The sequence below is a fragment of the Oryzias latipes genome, chromosome 10, assembly GCF_053564925.1.
Source record: "Oryzias latipes strain Hd-rR chromosome 10, Olatipes_Hd-rR_3.1".
In the NCBI taxonomy this organism is placed as follows: Eukaryota; Metazoa; Chordata; class Actinopteri; order Beloniformes; family Adrianichthyidae; genus Oryzias; species Oryzias latipes.
Window position 1 is genome coordinate 32,747,193 of NC_136246.1, and position 22,631 is coordinate 32,769,823.

Consider the following 22,631-nt stretch of genomic DNA (forward strand, 5'->3'; position numbering starts at 1 on the left):
ATTGCTAAAAAAACTATTTTAATAAATTGGAAAAGCAAAAAAAAATATAAATATAAGTCAACACAGAAATCTGCTGCTTGATCATATCAGCTTGGAAAAAATGTCAGCCCAAAGTTCAAGTAACTTTGAAAGAATTCAGTCTCTCTGGTCTCCCATAGCTAACTCCGTGACTTAGGGGGTGGGGGGGGCATGGTCGTCGCTGCTCCTTGCCCTTCTGCCGTGGGCCGGGGTGGGGGTCGGGGCCTCCGGTGCCTGGCCGGGGGTGGTGGGGGCTCCGTTGGTCGGGGGGTCGGGTCCGGCGCCTGGGTGGGGCGGCCTGGGGCGCTGCGTGGTCCTCTGGGCTTGGGTGTGGGGGTGCGTGGTGGGGGGGGTGGGGTGGTGGTCTGGCTTGGCTTGGGGGGGTGGTCCCTTTGCCTGTGCTGGGGGGGGTTGGCGGGGGGCGCTGCTCGGGGGGGGGCCCAGCGGCGCTGGATGGGCTTCCCGTCTACACCTGGGGCTGGGATCGGCCCTTCCCTGGCTCTGGGGCGGGACGGGACAACCCTCTTGGGGCCCCCGGTCGCTCTGGGTGTCATCCGCTTCGGCTGCGGGGTCTGGGGGTGGGGTGGGGTGGGGGTCTTGTCGGCCCTGTCCTGTGGGGGGGCATTCTGGGGGGGGGGGGGGGGGCACTATTGGTACGGGGCAGGGGGGGTTGACGGGTCGGGGTCTCCGCTGAGGCCATCGGCGATTTCCCCGGCCGGTTGGCTGCCTCGGTCCCGTCGAGGCCTGACCAGAGCTCTTCTAGGGCCGGCGTTTGGGGGTGGGGGCCTGGGCTTGCTCCGGGGGGGGCCGGCGCTTTCTGGCTCTCCTCTCTCTGTGTGGGGGTGGTGGTGCTGGGCCTGGGGTGTCTGCGCCTCCGGGGGTGGGGCCCCGGGGCTGGGTGGGCCTGGCCCCCTTGCTGGGGGGGGGGGGGGCGGGGGACGGCTGTTTGACCACCGGGGGACAGTCTATCAACTGTCCCCAACTTACCCCCTTCCTCATATAACCTCATAATAGGGTGAGGGGGTGGGGGGCTTAGCCTGCGATGAGCCTTGGGGGGGGGGGTTTACTAGGCAGTGACCCCCCTCCTGTGGTTGCCGTATGGAGTGGGCCCCCCCTCTTTCGGTTTTATTTGCACCTTAGACATGTAGGGCCCTTGGTAGGGGGGGTGCTTGGACATCACTGCCAGCAAGCAGCGGATGTCCTCCTGGCACCCTACCCGCCAATTTTAACCGCACCTTAGACATTTAGGGCCCCTTGGTGGGGAGGGTGAGGGGACTTCACTGTGAGTAATCAGGAGACGTCCCCTTAGTGCCCTACCCGCCAATTTTAACCGCACCCCCCTTAGTACACACACCCCTCCCCCCTCAATATATACATCCCAACATAAACACACACACATGCACACACACACTCTCTCAAACACACATACACGCACACACATTTTGCAAGGAAGGTGGGACCTAGGACCATCTGTCCCCTGCCTCTTCCCTGGTGGGGGGTACGGGCCCCTTTGCAACGGCGGCTGTGTCCCCGGGGTGCCGGCTTCCTGGGCCCGGCGGTGCTCTCTCCGCGCGGTGGGGGGGTTCACATTACATCTGAGCCGGGGGTGTTCGTGTCCCTGGGGGGTGGGTTCTGGTCCTTGCTCCTGAGTGCTGGGCCCCGCCAAATTTCCAACTGTGGCCGAGCCTGGTCGGGCCATATTTACAACACCCCTTGTGGGCCCTCTTTTTTCCCCGGGGTTCCCCCCTTCTGGGCGGGGGCGGCGGGCCCCCTGCCTCGCTCCTCCCTGGACCAACCGTGGGCCGGGCGGATGGTTGCCTGGAGTGCGGAGCGGGTCTCCCTTGGGGGGGTCCTGGCTCGTACCTGGGGTTGGGGCGGGGGGATGCCCGGAACTCCTGGGTGGTGGTGGGGTGCTCGTCTGGGGCTGTGGGCGTCCTTCTCCGGTGGGGCCCTGCGTTGGGTTCTCCCGGTGCGGCGGGGGGGCTGCTCTCCTGGTTGGGCTGGGGCGGCGCCCTCTTTCCCTCCGTGCCTCCCTGCTCTCTGGCTCTGGGGGCCTTGCGGCGGCCTTGCTGGCCCTGGCCTGGGTGGCGGGCTTGGTCGCCCGGGCGGCGGTTGTTCCCTGCCGGTTCCCGTGTGGCGTTGGGGGGATTCCGGCTGCCGCTGCTGGTGCGGTGGGGGTCTTGGGGTGGGGATGGCTGGGCACTCTCCCTCCTTCTTTTCACGTTCCACCATCCATTTTAGAAGAACATAAAACCTCACCTGAGCACAGGTGTTAGCTCAACAGACTGAATGACTGAAATATTTCACACTAGTTGGTTTTAAGGCATAAGTATGCGTGTGAACACTATGTGTTTTGTGTACATGTCGACAAGTGGACATTTTTGCAACTAACAGGTGTGTTTATAACATTTGAGTGTGTGTGTGTGGACAGGCTCCGCCCTTTTTTTTTGTTATTTTTTTTTTTACATTTGAACCTTACCATAATGATTAACAACCAGTAAACTTGTTGCTTTATGCTGCTTCATGGTCTTATCCCCCTTCCCCTCCTATTATCACCCTCCTACCCCCCCTCTCTCTAACGTCCCTCTCTCTTCTTCCCCTCTTTCCTTTTCCGTCCGGTCCAACACCAAAGATTTTCAGACATGTTTGAAATTAATAAAGTTTGGCCTCAATTACAAAAGGGGTTTATTCAGACATACCTTTGGTTTGTATGAAGATTAATAACCCCTCTTGTTAAAGTAAAATATGTCCAACCCAAGAGGCCCTCAGCTCTCATCTGTCTGCCTAGCTGTTGGACAGGACAAGTTAAAAAAAAAAAAAAAAAAAAAAAAAAAAGCTGTTGAAGTGAAACCACTAAAGTTCAGTTTGTTTTAGTGTCTGTCACAGCGGAAAACAGCCAGGCGTCACCATTAACCCTGACAGATGATTGGTTCTTATCAGCTGCGCTTTAGGCTACAAGTCACCTCTGAAAGCTGCAGCTCACAAACGGAACGCATCATTTCAGCTTGGTGGGGGCGGGCCACGCTGCAATAACGGAGAACCCACTCCGTCTGCCACGTTTCTCCCACCATTCTGTTGTTGGAATGAGCAAGGTGCCCTTGTGGGGCTCATTTTTGTGTGTGTGCGTGTGTTATAAATGGCATACCTTGCTTTCTCAACCCCACTCGGCTTTATTTGAGTGAAGAGTTACCGTGGCAACAATTCCAAAATCTTCTAGTATAGGAAAATCTAGTATAAAAACTAGGAGTTGCATTTCCAGAAGAACATGCAGGATTGATGCTATATTGCTGAATGAAAATGAAATTTAAAGGGTGACAATTGGGAATAAATAAATAAATGAATATATAAATAAATAAATGATCAAAGTTGACCTTAAATAAAGTCAAAACAGCACAATATCAAACAAAATACTTTTGTGAAAAATACTACAACAGGTATCGAACCAGCGAGCTTCTGCACCAAGGATTCTCCATCTATTTCAATGGAGGCAAAAATCCTGGAATATCTGGAAAAGTTGAAGGATTTGAAGGAGCACAAGTCATAGCTGGAAAAAAGCTGAAAGAGCTGAACATTTGAATAGGTGGATGAATAAATTAGCTGAAAAATTGTAGGAGGAGTTAAGCAGAAAAATATGGCCAATGGGAAAACAGGAAAACAATGGGTTGGATGCTTTATAGCATTCAACCAAATAAGGAAAAAGAAAGAAAAAAGGAACTCAGGTGTTTTTACAGAAGCAGACAGTCTTCTAACTGGATGTACTGGGATGCCTGCATAAGTCCTGGTTGAATTAAGTTATCTCATGGTTTAGGTCAATACTGGGTTTTGATTGGCTGCAGCGTTTGCATTAAAAAGTGATAATGGATCCTTAAAAATGAAGTATCGGTCAAATAGCCCTGATATGCTACATCATGTCTTTTTTTTGTTTCTCTGACACAGAAAAAGACAAATTCTTGAAACATCTCATTTCATGATCAGGGTCAATCATGAGTGTCATTTCCTCCTAACCAACTCTTTATCAGATCTTCTTCAGATCCTGACAGTGACCTCTAGGTTTGTTCAGGAGGGGGGGCAGGATCAATGCAAACAGAGGCTGAAAATCTTTTTTCCTCGCCCTCTTCTTGTGTGGCGTCTAAAAAACTTGAAGAAGACTTGGAGGTTTCATGCTGCTTTCCCGTTTCACAAAGTGAACTCTGCTGCACCTCATTACCCCTTTCCTGTCCCTGCTGAGGTTTGTCCTACTCTTAAAACGGAGGCGAGGAGAAAAGGCAGTCGACGCGTGGGGAGTCATTTGAAATCTGAGTATGAGATAAACACATCTCGCTGAAAACGAAGCGGAGTCCCGCCGTCGTCTGGTGTTTCTGGGTCAAACGTGCACTCATGCGGCAGATGGTTGAGGAGTTTCAGTACTTTATGCATTAGAAACAATGACTGATGAAACTGTCTAAGACTATTAAACAAATGCTTTAGAGAAATTCTTCTTCAACTCACAGATGACTGTTTCAATCACATATTTGTAATGCTGCACTCAAAACAAAGTGTTTTGTTGCCAAATACTGAGCACAAAACTGATCTTTCATCCCGTTTTCCCTTTGTCCACTCAGACAAAGACTGACGGACAGATTGACTGTCTGTGTAATCACGATCCATCGCTTTTAGATCACGGCTCCTTTCTTCTTTTGGTTTTTCAATCTGAAGGAAAACTGTCTCCTCTGATGCTTCAGACACCAGGCAGAACTGTCATTATTTCAGCATGGCTTCTGAGTTCCATAAGGTAAAGCCCTAAGTGGGAGGAGCTTATGATAACATGCATTAATCAACACAGACCTGCAGACACACATGGTGAAACAGTGCAGGTAAGTCCTTGTTTGGAAGTCAGAGTGTGGTAAATGACCAGTGCTGCTACTTAAATGCACGTGCACGCATTCACAGCTTCCAGTGTTTGCATGTACACACTTAATGGAAAGAGTTTCTCTCATAAATGTTGAGTGACGCTTGTGTCCAAAATGTTTCCGTATCTTCTAGATCAGGGGTCTATAACTCAATTTACCTGGGGGCCACTGAAGGCAGGGTCTAGCTGAGGCTGGGCCGGAACTTCAGCGCACACACAAGTGCAACTAGTGAGTGTCTGAGAGCCAGTAAATGTGTACTATACAGTACTATTAACTATACACTATTATTAACTGTTTTCTGTACAAAATTTACTTATAAAACTCTCATTTAAATAGAATAAAATACCTAAATAAAAAAATCAATAAGTAAATAAATCAGCAATACATTTCTGTTTAATTAGTCTTTTCTATATCCGCTGTTTTCTGATTTAAACGTCATTATTAACACAGTTCAGTTAACACAGTTGAAGTATAACTGTTAAACACAGAAGAAGACTCCAATTCTACAGCTCTGTAACCTCCATCAATGGGTTTTTCTGATCACGGCTTCTCTTGTCTTCTTACTGCTGGACACTTGGCAGCACTTCTTCCCAAACAGCTGAGAACCTCAGTGTCGCTTTCAGACTAATAATAAAACTTAAGCCTCACTCTTTTTCTTTTTTTGACTCTCAATATGGAATGAATTGACCCCATTTTCTCCAGATCCCAAAGTTATGAGCATTTTTATTATTTACAGTTGACATTTTGGGCTGAAATGAGCTTCCTCTGCAGGGTGGCTGGACGCTCCCTTAGAGATAGGGTGAGAAGCTCGGTCACCCGCGGAGAACTCGGAGTAGAACCGCTTCTCCTCCACATCGAAAGGTGCCAGCTGAGGTGGCTCGGGCATCTAGTCCGGATGCCTCCTGGACGCCTCCCTGGAGAGGTGTTCCGGGCATGTCCCACTGGGCGGAGGCCCCGGGGAAGACCCAGGACACGCTAGAGAGACTACGTCTCTCGGCTGGCCTGGGAACGTCTCGGGGTTCCCCCAGAGGAGCTGGAGGAAGTGGCTGGGGCGAGGGAAGTCTGGGCATCTCTGCTTAGACTGCTGCCCCCGCGACCCGGTCCCCGATAAGCGGAGGAAGATGGATGGATGGATGGACATTTTGGGCACGAGCCCTAAAGGGTCACAGAAGGCCCCTCAGCAGTGCTGCCACTGGCTAATAAAGAAATTTAGCCAATCAAAATCAAGAATTCATCTTACACAGTTATTGATTTTATGGCAGGCGTGGGAGCCGGGAATACACATGTAGATGTATCTATTTTGAATGTATTAGTTGCTTAACATCGCCTGTATACGTCCGTTATCAGAACTGTGTTAATTGTGTTTTGTTTAGTTTTGGATTTATGACTTTTGTTTATCGACAGACACAGTGGGCGGTGGGCGTGTCGTTTGTTTGGCCGTCTAAGCGTCCAGCACAGACACTCTGGCCCTGAGAGCGCCACAGTCCTTTGACTTTGTTAGCCTCTAAGCTGTACATCGTGGGCAGACATAACAAATTACAGACCATAGATTAACCAAAGAGGCAGATTGTTTTCATCGGGACAAACATGCAAACATGCTGGAGAGGTGCTGCGTGCAGAAGCAGGGGAGTTCTCTCCTACAACAGGAGCCTGTGAGCCGTTAGAAACTTGAATGCAGACCACATTCGGCCCATGAGCCGGACTTTGGACATGTCTTTTCTAAGGTCCCCAGTTTCAAAAAGCCGTCACGTTTCTTACACTTTTTGATTCAGACACTGAATTGATGGCAGTTCCATCAACCATCGGAACACAATTTTGGAATCTAATGCTCTTCAGGGCATTTTGTCACAGAAAACGGTCCTGACAGACGTCACTATATATTAAATGTGGAAAAATGCTTTACCTCTCAATAGGAAATTACAATGTGCAGTAACTCATTTTCCAAAATTCTTGCAGTTGGTTTCACAATCCTTCAGGTTTGTGTCTAGAGTCTCAAGGCCAAAGCTGCTGATTAACCTCTTTTTGGAACAATCCCGACTCTGTTCTTCCTGGCGCTGCCCCTCACAGCTTCATCCGTTTCCCCACCTTCTCATTTGTTAGCCACACCTGTGAGATTTGCCTCCGTGATCTCCTGGTGAAACTGCCTACCGTCTCTCCCGACTGTTCACCAGAGAAAATCCTTAGCAGACAATCCAGTCCTGCATTCAGGTCCTCCTCATCATGCCGACCCCATAACACGGTTATTCTGGTGTTTAATGGGCCAGCAGCTCAGCACGCACAATAGTTTCCAGTCATAAGTGACAATCATTTTAATTTAACCATTGTTTGCCAGCGCGCTCTGCCTTTGACCTTTTCTTCTTTGTGCCGTCAGTCCAACTGTGTGAGCCGTATCTTACCGCCGCAGAGGCCTGGCGTTATGAAATGCGTCTGATTTGGGGTCCAGAAGCCACGAGGGGGTCAGTGGGAGTAAACGCTTTCATTCAGTCCAAGAAACAACGGTTATCGAAGCCTCACAGATGAACACAGGTCACGTGAGGCTGCCAGCCACAAACACCATCCAGAAAAAAAAAAGGATGGGATTGTAAATTCTTACGCTTCCAACATGCAGCCACAGATGACAGGATCCGCAGACTCCACCATCCAGATTTTCAAGTGATCCATCGTGTTCCTGTGTGAAATGCCAGCTCCTCGTGTACATTTTCCAGACACATCAATCTGAGCGCGGTTTCTTTAATTAAATCTGACTTTAATAGCTTTCCTCAGCTCGGTCTCTGACGGCTGCTCATCCCCGCGGGCTTGCCTTGGGTGAAATTAGCCCATCAGGCTAATTTAAGATCCATTGCTTTCATTATGATTACAAATTTACTTTGCAATCAGGCCGGACAGCCAGCAGTCACTACACTCAACGAGGGGCTCTATTGCATCAGATCTGGATAACAGAGTTATCTCGGAAATCTTTCTCCGTTTAGTGAGGGTCTCACTGAGCTTCAGTGCGTCAAAGGGTTCAGTGTTTTGTCTCTGGTGCAAGCCAAAGGTGTCTTAGGGTGTATTCAGACTGGAAAAAATCATTTGGTCCGGACCGAGCCCACTTAATCTGGTCCGGATTGAGTCCTGAACCTTGCATTTGTTCTGTGTTCAGAATGCTATCAAGGGGACTTTCCTGTTCCAAATCAAAGCTTATAAACAAAACCACATGACTAAAGATCTCTTCTGTCATTGGCCAGGAATTACAAGGGCGGGGCAAAGCAAATAGAGGCTGAAATCATGAAAGTCCTACACTTTACAATCCTTGTTGGGATAGTTCACTTGTTGACCAGTTTTGAGTGTCTGTATCAATGTCAAGTACAACACTTTTGACTTTGGTCCAGTTGAGGAATGCTGCAAGACAGTTACTGAGGAGAAGACGGCTAAGACGGTACACTCATAAGTGTTCACATCCATTCATATAGGTCATATAGACATATAGATTGTCGGGACAACAGTAATGTGTGTTAAAGTTGTTTTAATGAACCTGCCTTCATCTGACCACATTTCAATGAGTTGCTGGGTCTCACCGTTGTGGTCTGTTTTTAAGAGAATTCTGTTAAGGACCTACAAGGTAGCTTTTAGGATAACATCACAGCAGCGCCGCGTTCGTGTAACGTAACAAGTCACAGAAAAGCACATAAGAAGCGTTTCCAGCTGTTAAATAACCGTTCTAACAAATAAACAGTTTGACCCTTTTTTCTGTTTGATTACTCGACAATTGTTGCTTTACATTTGTCAGCAGTTCATCAGTTCCTTCCTCCCTACTCTGTTTAAATCCCATAATGCTCGGCTACAGTGGCCGCTTTGGTTCAGTTGTTCCGCTCCGACCACAGAGCCTATTCAGACTGAGAAAACTCAGACCGCACCGAAGCTCAGTCCGATTAGACTGACCACCTCGACAGATGGGTCCAAGAGCGGTTCTTGGTCCCGGACCAGAGTCCGCTTGGGTGTATTCAGACTGACAATTTGGTCCGGATTATCAAGGGAAACGAACTTGGGTTAACTTTAAGACGACCAAATCTGAATACAGCCTTAAATATCAACTCTACTGTTTTTAAAAAACCTTTCACTGCTAAAATTGACGTTTAAAAGGGATTGAGAAGATCTGAGTAAGCAGGAAAATCCCTTTAAAGACTGTAAGATGGTGGGAAAGCGTGTAAACAGATGGGATATGGTGGTGGAGGTTGCCCCGGACCAACAGTCCCGTCCACAACTCAGAGGTGAACTTCTAATGAACTTCTGCCGCTCTGCAGAAACTATGTCCTAGAAAACGACGCAGGTTTAAAAATAACACAGGGATTGTTTTGAAGATAGATCAAAATTTGATCTGAATTGGACTTAACCTTTGTGCTATCCTTTGACCCCCCCCCCCCCCCCCTCCATTGACGTGTTCTCCCTACCATGACAAAGGTGGATAAAGGTGGAAAGATTTTATGTAATCCATGGACACCAGTGAAGATCACAAATCATTGAAGAAAAAAGGTTCAGAGCACTGTCTAGTGGGTCTACATGACCCAACTCCCAATGTTAAAGTGCCTAGGATAGCACAAGGGTTAAAGGCGCTCTACAATAAAAGTTTGCACCTAATTTACTTTTTTAATGGTCAGCTTGTTTCCGGTTTAAGTAGAAAGAAAAAAAGCTTTTCATTTTTTTAAACTGAATTATTCAGGCAGGTGGATATTCTGTAGCAGGATGGGTACAGCACTGAAAAAAACGCAGCTGACGTCATTTTGATGGAAACCTCTTTAAAGTATCAAAATGCCTGAGATTTTTACTGCACTTTAATTGGCTGCTGCACAGTGGTTGTAAAACTTATTCCGCCTAAGCTAGGAATTTTCACAGCAGAACTTTGACATTTCAAGATATTAAAGAGGACTTGAGTTGTCTGATGGACAGTTCCTATAAAGACCCCATTTTGGATCAGAATGCCACATCTCCAATTAAAGGTGAACCCTTTACGAAGTGACTCAGAAAATAAGGAACTCCGCTATCGTACTTTAGATTTGTTTCCCAGCTGTCGTCCCGCCTTCATGACAGATTCATTACTAATGACCTTTAGACATGTCTGAGCTGAAGTTTAGAGGGTCTTAGCATCTCTCTGGATGCTCTGGTGAAACAGAGACAGTTTCTTTTCTTGGCAGCTTTGGACGGCCATCAATTGTTTTTTTAAATTGTCACTCAAAACATTTCAAACATGCATATACAGACGTTGAAATAAAAATAAAAAGTTTTATTGTCTGAGGGTAATCATCCACCTACCTTTGTTGAGACATCTGATTGGTCAGTTTATAACTTGTGTAACTTGAACTACAAAAAAAATATCATGAAGAAAAAGAGGATTATCAAGAAAATGTTTAAAAAAAACACGTCAGAGCCAGAATGGTTCTTCTGACCAATACAACGACTGTTTGAATGCTGTTTATTTCTCTGTGGAAGTCTATGGGATTTTGACTTCTTGGAGCCAGCGGGTACTTCCTGTTTGGAACGCCAGGGGGGAGGAGTCACTCAGTCCAGTTCTTTTATACAGTCAATAGATAGACTAAAAAAAGTATTTCCCCTACATGTAGAGGCCAAATGAAATGAACAACAGCAGAGTTTGGGTTAAAGCACAGATATAATTGAATCGTTAGTTCAAAAGGGGCCCAAGTCCACAATTTTTTTCAAAATAGAGAAAACATTTTTATATGTATAGTTTTATATGTTCTATAGTCTTCAAGGGAAAAGCTATCTGATTATGTGCACAAAAGTCCCAAGTCTGTTGTAATGTATTGACTATGCTTGACATTCAAAATGCATTAAGTGCAAAATTCCTGGACTTGGGTCTCTCTTGCATGGGTTTAGCTTTATCCCATAGATGGCAGGACTAGTTATCCAATATGGCAGCGCCCCTGTATAATTCAAGAAGGGCCCAAGTCCAGAGACTTTAGTTTGCTAGTCCTCTGAAATGTTAAAAGTGAGGTGCTTCAAATTATAGCATTTGTAAGCTAAGAACTGCTGCTAAATCTGGGTAAAGTATGAATCATTTGGTGTAGCCTCCCCTTAAGTTATGCAATTAAAATCATCTAAAACAAACCTCTTGGACTTGGGCCCCTTTCGAACTAACCGATTCAATTGTTTCTGTGAAGGTTTCTTTAGCTTTAAACGAAGTTAAAATATAAAGACCTATCAGGCTTCAAACATTTGCGTCTTATTCTTTTGGCCCAGAGAAACTTTTGACCGGCAGCTCTGTTGTTCACTGGCAGGTTTCTTTCTCCGTACGAAAAGCCATTATTCGTTTCTTCTGAAGTATGTGCTTTAGTTTGACACACGATGATGCTGGATAATGAAATTTTTGTGGCTCTGCAGAAGCATTTACAAGAACCAGCAGCAGTTTTACCTCTATGTTCTGCCATATTTATCTATGAGGCGCATTGTCAATTTTTGAGGGTTTAAAAAACAAGACAAAAAAAATTCTACATTTTGTTTTGCCAATCAAGGACCAGCCCACGCAATTTCTGTTTAATGTGGGTTCAAAACAGAAAAGGAACTAGAGTCAGGTCAGTTCCTCTTGACAAAACACTGGGTGACAAGTTCCCCTTTAATGCTTTAGTTCCAGCATTAACCTTTTTTGAATAACTGTAACTCCTCAACTGTTTACGCAATTCAAACGTGTTCTGCAGCAGAGAAAAGCAGATTTGCATCCATATGTATGTATTACTAAGTTAAAGTGCTGCATAAGTGCATAAAGCTCCTTTTGTCCTGTCCGACTCTGTACGAAATGTAGTAAATTGTGTCAACAGTAGAGGAGTAATGGTAGTTTTTTTGCTGTTAGCTCTGGCATTTAAGTGTTAAGAAAAACTTTACAAGATAAAAATGTCCAGAGACTGTCACCATACTTTTGTTTTCTTAAGAATTAGGTGTTAAGAGCTTAAGCCTATTTTTTTTTAAGTAAATACATTCTTGTTTAAATACGACCAGCTTCACCAAAAGATACTCATCTCTGACATGACTTTAGTGAGCATCCATCAACTGCTAGACCGGTTTATCGTTTTTAGAAAAGTCGGGTTTGGTTGCATTAACACGACCCAACATCAACGTCAAACATCCAGCGTCTGTGTGCGAGCACAGCCTGTGTGTGCTGCATGTCAACATTAGCAGACGCTTTAAAACATTTTTACTGTCGTTTCAAAGTGAAGAACACTTTACTAACAGCAAACTGATTTTTACTTAATGTTGCAATTCGTAGCTATTTTGATTGGAAGACTAGGATGCAGTTTCAGTAAAATCTGTTTTCTCCACATTTGATCCCTCCCCTGGGGAAGCAGGGAGCTGTACTGCTGTACTCAGGAACCGTTTGGTGATTTAACCCCGAATCCAACCCCTTAGTGCTGAGTGTCAAACAGGGCGGCATTATTAGAGTCTTTTTTAGAGTGGTTTGACTCAACGGTGGATTTGAACCCATGACCTTCCAGCCTTAGGGCGGACACAAAACCACTGAGTTGGTTCTACAGTGGAGCTTAACAGAGTCAGGAGCTCATTGATACAAAATCTTTATGTGGAGGAAACAGGTAAGACTTTTTGTTTTCCTTTTTTCTGATTAGGCTAAAGCTACTAAGACCCTGTAACGCCTAACTAATTTCTGAATAATAAAAATGAATGAGGGAAAAATGACAGTGGCCTAAAGCAGATGGTAATAGGTCCGCTCAAAAATGAGCAACCTTGGTCGCAGTGTTTCACTTGGTTACTCCCCTAGGGCGGTTCAGTTAATCAACTCACCTGTTCAGCGTCCTATTTAAGTCCAGGTGTGCAGTTGTTCACTCTCTTTCTTTACCGCAAGCACTGCGTTCGTCACCGGTTCTCCATGCTCGTTGTTCGAAGCATCGAAATTATGGCCGTTAAGGTCATTCTTTTTTTTCTTTTTTTTTTTTTTAACTTGTCCTGTCCAACAGCTGGGCAGACAGACGAGAGCTGAGGGCCTCTTGTGTTGGACATATTTTGCTTTAACAAGAGGGGTCATTAATCTTCAGACAAACCAAAGGTATGTCTGAATAAACCCCTTTTGTAATTGAGGCCAAACTTTATTAATTTCAATCATGTCTGAAAATCTTTGGTGTTGGACCGGACGGAAAAGGAAAGAAGGGAAGAAGAGAGAGGGACGCTAGAGAGAGGGGGGGTAGGGGGTGATAATAGGAGGGGAAGGGGGATAAGACCATGAAGCAGCATACAGCATCAAGTTTACTGGTTGTTAATCATTATGGTACGGTTTAAAAGCAGTACAAAAAGGGCGGGGCCCGTCCACACACACACTCAAATGTTATAAACACACCTGCTAGCTGCAAAAATGTCCACCTGTCGACATGTACACAAAACAGATAGTGTTCACGAACGCATACCTATGCCTTAAAACCAACTAGTGTGAAATATTTCAGTCATTCAATCATGCAAACTATTAGTGCAAAGGTGAGCTAACACCTGTGCTCAGGTGAGTGTTTATGTTCTTCTAAAATGGATGGTGGAACGTGAAAAGAAGGAGGGAGAGTGCCCAGCCATCCCCACCCCAAGACCCCCGCCGCAGCAGCAGCGGCAGCCGGAATCCCCCCAACGCCACACGGGAACCGGCAGGGAACAACTGCCACCCGGGCGACCAAGCCCGCCACCCAGGCCAGGGCCAGCAGGGCCGCCGCAAGGCCCCCAGAGCCAGAGGCCAGGGAAGCACGGAGGGAAAGAGAGCGCCGCCCCAGCCCAACCAGGAGAGCAGCCCCCCCGCCGCGCCGGGAGAACCCAACGCAGAGCCCCACCGGAGAAGGACGCCCACAGCCCCAAACGAGCACCCCACCACCACCCAGGAGTTCCGGGCATCCCCCCGCCCCAACCCCAGGTACGAGCCAGGACCCCCCAAGGGAGACCCGCTCCGCACTCCAGGCAGCCATCCGCCCGGCCCACGGTTGGTCCAGGGAGGAGCGAGGCAGGGGGCCCGCCGCCCCCGCCCAGGAGGGGGGAACCCCGGGGAAAAAAAGAGGGCCCACAAGGGGTGTTATAAATATGGCCCGACCAGGCTCGGCCACAGTTGGAAATTTGGCGGGGCCCAGCACTCAGGAGCAAGGACCAGAACCCACCCCCCAGGGCTCAGATGTAATGTGAACTCCCCCACCGCGCGGAGAGAGCACCGCCGGGCCCAGGAAGCCGGCACCCCGGGGACACGGCCGCCGTTGCAAAGGGGCCCGCACCCCCCACCAGGGAAGAGGCAGGGGACAGACGGACCCAGGTCCCACCTTCCTTGCAAAATGTGTGTGCGTGTATGTGTGTTTGAGAGGGTGTGTGTGTGCATGTGTGTGTGTTTATGTTGGGATGTATATATTGAGGGGGGAGGGGTGTGTGTACTAAGGGGGGTGCAGTTAAAATTGGCGGGTAGGGCACTAAGGGGACATCTCCTGATTACTCACAGTGACGTCCCCTCACCCTCCCCACCAAGGGGCCCTAAATGTCTAAGGTGCGGTTAAAATTGGCGGGTAGGGTGCTAGGAGGACATATGCTGCTTGCTGGCAGTGATGTCCAAGCACCCCCCCTACCAAGGGCCCTACATGTCTAAGGTGCAAATAAAACCGAAAGAGGGGGGGCACACTCCATACGGCAACCATAGGAGGGGGGCCACTGCCTAGTAAACCCCCCCCCCAAGGCTCATCGCAGGCTAAGCCCCCCACCCCCTCACCCTATTATGAGGTTATATGAGGAAGGGGGTAAGTTGGGGACAGCTGATAGACTGTCCCCCGGTGGTCAAACAGCTGTCCCCCGCCCCCCCCCCAGCAAGGGGGCCAGGCCCACCCAGCCCAGGGGCCCCACCCCCGGAGGCGCCGACACCCCAGGCCCAGCACCACCCCCCCACACAGAGAGAGAGGAGCCAGAAAGCGCCGGCCCCCCCCGGAGCAAGCCCAGGCCCCCACCCCCAAACGCCGGCCCTAGAAGAGCTCTGGTCAGGCCTCGACGGGACCGAGGCAGCCAACCGGCCGGGGAAACCGCCTCAGCCTCAGCCTCAGCCTCAGCCAGTTAAGGTCATTCTTAATACTTAGATGGAAGCTTCGAATAATGGATGTTACTTAAGCATTTCATAGCATGCCAGTGGAAGCATCAGATTGGATGTTAAGTTAGTGTCATCTTACAGGTTGGATCATGCCGGTTAAAATTATAGTTCCCTACAACATTTTGCGGACATGGGCTCCACGTTAAAAATTCTTGACTCTTTTCTGTTCTATTTAGAAAGTATGCTCCCTTCGTGGCGCTGTACTCGAACGGCAGCGACCCAACGGTCAGAGGTGCCGGGTCACACATAGCAGTCATACTTGTAAGTCTGAATATGAAATGCCGCCGAAACACACTTTATCTTATTACACACTGATTATACATTTACATTTTCTTCATCTTGATGATCTTTGGTGTTGGGGGTAGTTATTACCCAAAAGTTTTATGGAAATCTTATCTCATGGAATTGTATGGGGGAGCCTTACGCAAACGAAAAGAATGTGAAAATAAATAATTTTACTGCATGAGTTGTCTGACTGAAAAAACATTTAGGCCACTTTTTTCATTTCCAACAGTTTAGATTAGGACTTTATTACCGACTGTTCTGCTTAAGAGCTCTTCAGGCTTTCCTTTTCCTCTAAGAATGACACAGAATAGCTCAATAATAACAGTAACAAGTAAGTTACTTTTATTTTCCTTGAAAAGAAAGTAAAATGTCATATTATAAATTATATCTTTCTTTATTCTTTCCTTTTATCAGTCTTTTCTAAAATTAAAAAAGCCAGGAGTCATCAATTACAGTGACAACCTGAGCGTTCAAATGAGTTCAAATGAGGCTGGAAAAACAATACGAGAGTGGAAAGGGATAACATTTAAATATTGATTTCTTTAACCCACCATGAAGAGCTGAGGTCAATTACCTAATTACTCAATATTTCTCAGTAAATGAGTTTACGCTGTTGTTCAAAATTAGGATTTTATGATGCAGGAAAACCTGTTTGACTGTTAACTTAATGGCTGCTCCACTATAGAAGAATATACTGTTAACATGTAAACAGATGACAAAATTACCGTCCCTGCAGCTGCAACAAATCACACTAAAGTCTCTAATCCTCTGGGCCTCCATCAATAGATTTCCCTAATAGGTCAGGGTATTGATTTGGCCTGAAGAGACTTTCTATGGTTCTGTGGAGACCTTCTGGCCTGGGAGAATACCCTGAAATGCAGGCATCGATCCACTTCCATGGTCAGCGTGTAGACACGGATTGTACATCGAGCAGGACATTATAGAACACAGACACGAGGCTGCACTGAACGCATGAAATGCCAGTAACTTCAATGTGAAGCTCTGACTGAGGTTTAAGGCTTGATTAATTACATTTCAACTCCACATCGCAGACCATTTCCAATGGAAAATTTAGTTTCCAGCCTTCCTGACGCGTCCACGTGGAGCTGAATCAGTTGACCAGTAAACGCTGCTCCATTTCTGTTAACTAGTCAATGTCGACATTACAGGCAGCCGGTCAAAGAAAAGAATTTCTGACATGTTTAGCATGCACAGCTCTGGTGAAATAATGTCCAGAACAAAGTTTAACATAGGCAGTGACATAACTTTGAAATTTAAATCTGGGAAATATGTGCCAATAAAGGGAGATTATTCATGTTTTATGTTTAGTTTTTGCTTAATTGACTTTATCTGAGCAGTTAAGATCCTTTTGTTGTTGTTTGTCTTTCGGCTCTTTCCCATCAGGGGTCGCCACAGCGAACGAGTCACATGGTAAACTTGGCAATGTTTCACGCTGGATGCCCTACCTGATGCAACCCTCTCAAAGCAACCAGGCTTGGTACCGGCACAGAAGTAGAGAAGGGAACAGGGAGCAGCCCAGAGTTGAACCCTGGTTTCACGGAGGGAAGGCGCCGTAAACCACCACGAGCTAAACCGGCTCCCAGTCAAGATCCTTTTAAAGGTCCATAAAATCAGGGAGATGAATGTTTGATGTTTGCATAGTCAGCAGCCAACCTCAGCCTCATCAGTTTCTGTTTTTTTGGATCAGTGTCACTGATGTTGGATTCAGTTGTTTGAACCATTGACTGTATCTGAGAACTGGAGTGAGCGCCCCCCTACAGAAAATGGTATATATTTGGCTCCAATTAAACAAATCATGTCTGTTGCCTTTTTTTTTTTGCGATATGGACACCGCCATGTTGGTGACTCGTCTGAGTCAATGTTTCTATGGCAACCACTCTCACCAATCAGGAGGGAGCTTGTTGGAAGACCTACCACTTGAGTATCAGATGAAGAATGGTTATTCTGACCAATAGAATGACTGAGTAACAGCTGTTTTATTCTCTATAGAAGGTACTTCCTGGAATAAATATGAATATATGTATATGTGTGTGGATTTCTTTGACTTATTTTTTTCCATTGAATTCATGACTACTCATCATAACTTAGTGTCCTCCATCTATGTATAGATTTTCTTTATCCTCTTTGTTGATTCCTTGCAAGGAACCAATTTCAAAAAGGGTAAAAAATAGGATGAAGATATTTTAAAGTGCTTCCATAATAACAAAAGCACATGGAAACGGTTCACTGTGAAGACACACCGGGCTGTCTTTGCAGGCACAAATGACCCCAAAAAAAGCTTCACGTCAACTCCTGCCAGCAGTAGCCCTGATTTCTTTGGACACAAAAGCTCCTGTGATGGAACATTACACAGGGATGCAATGCGACAAAATCAGTATTCCAGATGTGTTCTGGCAGAAATGTTTGCAGCATGCTTCAGAGGAAAAGGACCATCAAGGCAGCAATACCCAAGAAATCCAATAACCTGCGAATGGATGAGATTCTCGGCGAAGGCTTTTTCTTTACGTCTGTGATGGTAGCTTTGACGGTCATTGAAAGCCCTCCAGAAACCACAGAAACAAAAACTCAGGTAAGGTTCGAATTTGGAACAAACTTAGATTGACAGTAAGATGACAGAGCATTTAGATGGTCAAAGGAAGAAACATCTATATCAGAAGATGCCATCAGGATATTAAGGCAGGAATGTGCTAAACTACAGATGACTGATTCACTTTCGGCAGAAACGTGACAGCTGGAGCTTTAAATGTACGTATAACCTTTATTGAAGAAATGTCTACAGAAAAAGGTGTTTGTGGGGAAGCAGATGGGTTTTTCCACGGCTGAGGGTTTTACTGCATGAAATCTCACAGTTCACAAATCCACCTAATCAGTTCGCTCTTCTGAAGAGGCCACCGTCAGAAGTCCAAGACCAGTCACATTCCACACCAGAAACACTCAAATCCACAGTCTTAAATCCAATAATTCAAAGAAGAAAATGAACATAAATCTGAAGAGTTAGAGAAAACAGGTCCAAACCCAAAGGAAAATGGTGTTTTGGGTGTTTTTAACATGTTCTTGCAGCATTTTTCTCATGATGGAGGACATATTTACAGAAAATTAAGATTAAAATTTTGTTTTTCTAAGGTTGAAAATCAGGTGAAGATGGAAAAAAAGCCTATTGGAAAAGATCGTATTTGTGACATAGAAGATATGATGGGCTCCCATTCTGTATTCCATGCTGTAAGCCAGCAGGAGGGCATGTAAACAAATGAGTGATGGGAAGTGGGGGTGGCGTTGCTCTGTGCCAATAGTCCCCGCCCACAACTCAGAGGTGAATTTCTAATGAATTCCTGCTGCTCTGCAGAAACTATGTCCTAGAAAACGACACAGGTTATTGGATTTGCAACGGCAGAATCATCATTCAAAGATCAGTGGTAACGCTTTGAAAATAGATCAAATGATGATCGGAGTCTGTCTCTAAAGCCAGATGATCATATGGGCCTTCTGTCAAGGCAAGGGGGACAAAAGTTACTAAAATGTAAAAAACATAAATATTTCATTGCACCTAAATTATAAGGCAGAATGGTGAGCCTTCAAAATAAAAGTCCAAACTGGAACAATTGTGGATTTATTACTAAATTCACAATCTCATTTGCCTGTGTCTACCTCTGTGTTTGCCTTGCACTTGCAATTTTATATCAAATCTGAAAAGCCGTGTGTAATATCACATTTATTTATACCGCTGTTGCCTCACTGACCTGTTTTGACCTGTCTTTCTATTGCTTTTGATGTTAAGACACTGTTTAGTCGTGGCTGGAGTGATGTCATTTTTCCATGTGTTGCATCTCTTATGAGGTCTCTGTGGATAAAAGAAGGGACCACAGCTCCAGAACACCTGGTCGGTTAAAAGGTATGGCTCTCCACGAAAGACTCACGTCTTCGTCTAGAAGAGGAGAAAAAAGCTGGTTCCTCGTTTTGTGGGACCTTTTCCAGTTGCCAAAGTGATCAACCCTGTGGCGGTGAGACGACGACCCCCCAAACCTCTGAGAGTGCATCCAACCTCCTATGTTTCTAAAGTCAAGGCTGTAAATCTGTGACATCTTGTTCCCCTTCCGCCTGTCCAGATCATTGATATCAGCCCTGTTTATACTTTTAAGTGGCTACTGAAGCCTTGAAGATGAGGGTTTAAAAAAAGAATAAAAATAATTTTGGAAATAAATTAAGGTATGGATGAGTTGATGCTAAGATTTCATTTGAGGTAGAAAAAGCCAAAGTGACACCAAAAGCACTTCAATGTGAAGGTATGTGACTTAAGTTCTGTTTCTGTATTTTATATTTGATCATTAATCTTTTAATTTGAGCTTTTCATTGACAAAGCGAGGCTTGAAATAAGCTATAGCAACATAAAAAGATGTTTCCTGTAGTGACTCTTGCTGTTCAGAGATAACCCCCCCCCCCTCCATCTCCCTCCGTGTTTATCAAGCTGCATGTGTGTGCAAGGGCAGAATGGTTATCCAAACTCACTGAGGCACGGAACCATCTGGCTCCATCTGTTCCACGTCCGAATGGCTGAATCTGATGCCGTTTACACAAATGTACAAGAGTCCAAATCACATGCAAACCCCAAACATGTCAGGGTCATTTAACAGGGAAACATGGAGGGCAGTGGAGGCCTGCAGATGACCCAAAAGGTCACAGCTTCAGCCTTTCAGCTTCACAAAGCAAACTTCAGGAGGATGAGGTGAGCTCTGACCATGTCAGAAATATCTGGGAGAGGTTGAAGAAAAACGAGTAGATCTGCCCTCTGACTAACTGCAGCTCAGACAATAAAACTCGCACAAGTAACAGAATCAAAGAAACCGTTTTGTAGGCCGTGATAATGTCCTCAAAGTATATACTATATACCATATGGATTTCTAAAAATGGGCAGAATAAAATTAAGACTCTTTTTTGCTGCTCCATCGTCTTGTTTAGAAAGTATTACGTATCTTGTTTTTTTTATTCCTTTTTTTTATCTGTCATTCAAAAGCCTTCAGACTTCTTCCACTTCCTTCACATTACAGGTACCTTGTTTTGTCTACGTAAACTCGTGTATAGTTTTAGGTTTCGTTTTCTTTGTCTACTGTCATTATTGGCATGTATGTTTCTTTGATCTTTACTAAAAAATCTGACTGCAATCAGAGATTGTTGTCAATTTAGCAAACTGAAAGCAGTCTGCACAGGAGACACAGAGGAGGTTGATTGACAAGGTTTACAGCCAATCAGGGCACAAAAACAATGCACTGTAAAAGAAAAATTAAGAAAAAAAAGCCAGAGAAAGCATGCAAGGGGAACTGCGATATAACAAGGGAACTCTTGGAAATGCTCAGTGGGCGTGTCGCTGGTGATTTCCCGCTCTTCCTCACAAACCTGGATCAGCCGATCGGTATTGTGAGGATGCGTTCGGGAAAAACAAAAGTCCTCTTGCAGTAGCTCAAAGGCCAAGAGGGGTGGTGGCTCTTGACCAAAAATACCTCTGCAATCTAATGAATCCCACCTTCTTTCTTTTTAAGAAACCCACTCCTGCTTGGGAAGAGGAGGGGCACATTAAACCAGCAGTTAAAACAATTCTTGTGGTATTTTGCAGCAGAAAGAGAACAGAGGCATCCATGGGGAGCAGAACCACCCGTCTGTATTTCAATAAGGCAATCGTAGAGCCGATAAGGAGGGGAAGGGGTGGCACGAGCCCCGGTAGACTCCTTCTGCAGGTCTTGACAGACAGAAGAAAGCTTGGAGATATCAGGAAATGAGAAGAAACTGGGCAATCAGCCTCCCAATTTCACACTTTACTGGTCTGCCAGTGGATCTGGGGACTGTGGTCTCTCAACCAGGAGATACCAAAGAATAAAGGCTGGGAGCTTGAACTGATCACACAGAATGAGCCGTTCACAAAATGATAGATGACAAGGACGCTAACTGGCTCAGAGATAAAATAACCGGGGGTTTTAAATAACTGTCATCAGCTTTGAGACGTTCTGGAAGGGATTTGACAAACTGTCATAAGCTATTTTGAAAAACTTTTGTTTTTTTGTATTTTAAAATAATTTAAACAACTGTTCCCTATCTTTTGGGGCTGATTTTTAAGATGTGTTTTTTAATCTTTATTCGTTTCACACCAAACTGAAGCACTGATCCACAAAGGTTGAACTTTAGAGCTCTTCTCCCGGTTCTTCGGCCACATTTACTCGTCAGTTTGAGCTGCCAAATCAATTAAATCTTTAAGGTCTTTATGAGAAACTTAAGGTCTTTATAGAGAAACTGAATGCCTGCATCAGAGACATCAAGACCTGGATGACAATTAATGACCTTTTAATTAATGATCCCAGAAAAAACTCAGGTCATTATACTTGGTCCAAAAAACCTCAGAGATGCTCTGTCTGCTCAGATAGTCTCCCTGGATGGTGTAAGTATAGCCCCCAATTCCACAGTTAGAAACCTTGGGGTTTTATTTGACCAGGATTTATCATTTAAGGCTCACATATCTCAGGCGTGCAGAACTGCCTTTTTTCACCTGCAGAATATTGCTAAGATCAGAAATATACTTTCTAAGAGTGATGCTGAAAAACTCATCCATGCATTTGTTACGTCGAGGCTGGATTACTGTAACTCCTTGTTAGCAGCGTGTCCTAAGAGTTCCTTAAGAAGTCTCCAGCTTGTTCAGAACGCAGCTGCTAGATTGTTAGCTGGAACCAGCAGAAGAGATCACATCACTCCTGTGTTAGTTTCGCTCCATTGGCTCCCAGTTGATTCTAGAATTAAGTTCAAGATCCTCCTGTTAACCTATAAGGCCTTACATGGAATGGCCCCGTCCTATATTAAGGACCTCATAGTCCCTTACCAACCAATCAGAACACTTTGCTCCCTAAATGCAGGACTGCTTGTGGTTCCTAGAATTAGTAAAAGTACGGTTGGAGGTAGAGCGTTTAGCCACCAAGCCCCTGTCTTATGGAATAAACTCCCAGCTCATGGAAGAGAGGCCGACTCAGTTTCTACATTCAAAGTTAGACTGAAAACATTCCTCTTTGGACAGGCTTATTGTCAGACTAGCATTCAGAGATTATTTAACTTAATGTTAATGTGTTTAAATTAAACTTAACAATAACAACAAAGTTGTTAGTTGCTAGTTAGTTGCTAGTCATTTTAAAGCTGGGGTAACTATGGTGCTCTGGGGTTCTGTCCTCTTTTCTCATCTACTTCTACCCTTCCTCTCTTCTCTATTCTTGATCATTATTCATCATTTAGTTCTCCATGCCTGTTTGGTGCAGTGATTCATGTATTGTCCCTCTTTCCCTCTTTCCTTCTCTCCTCCTGCTTCC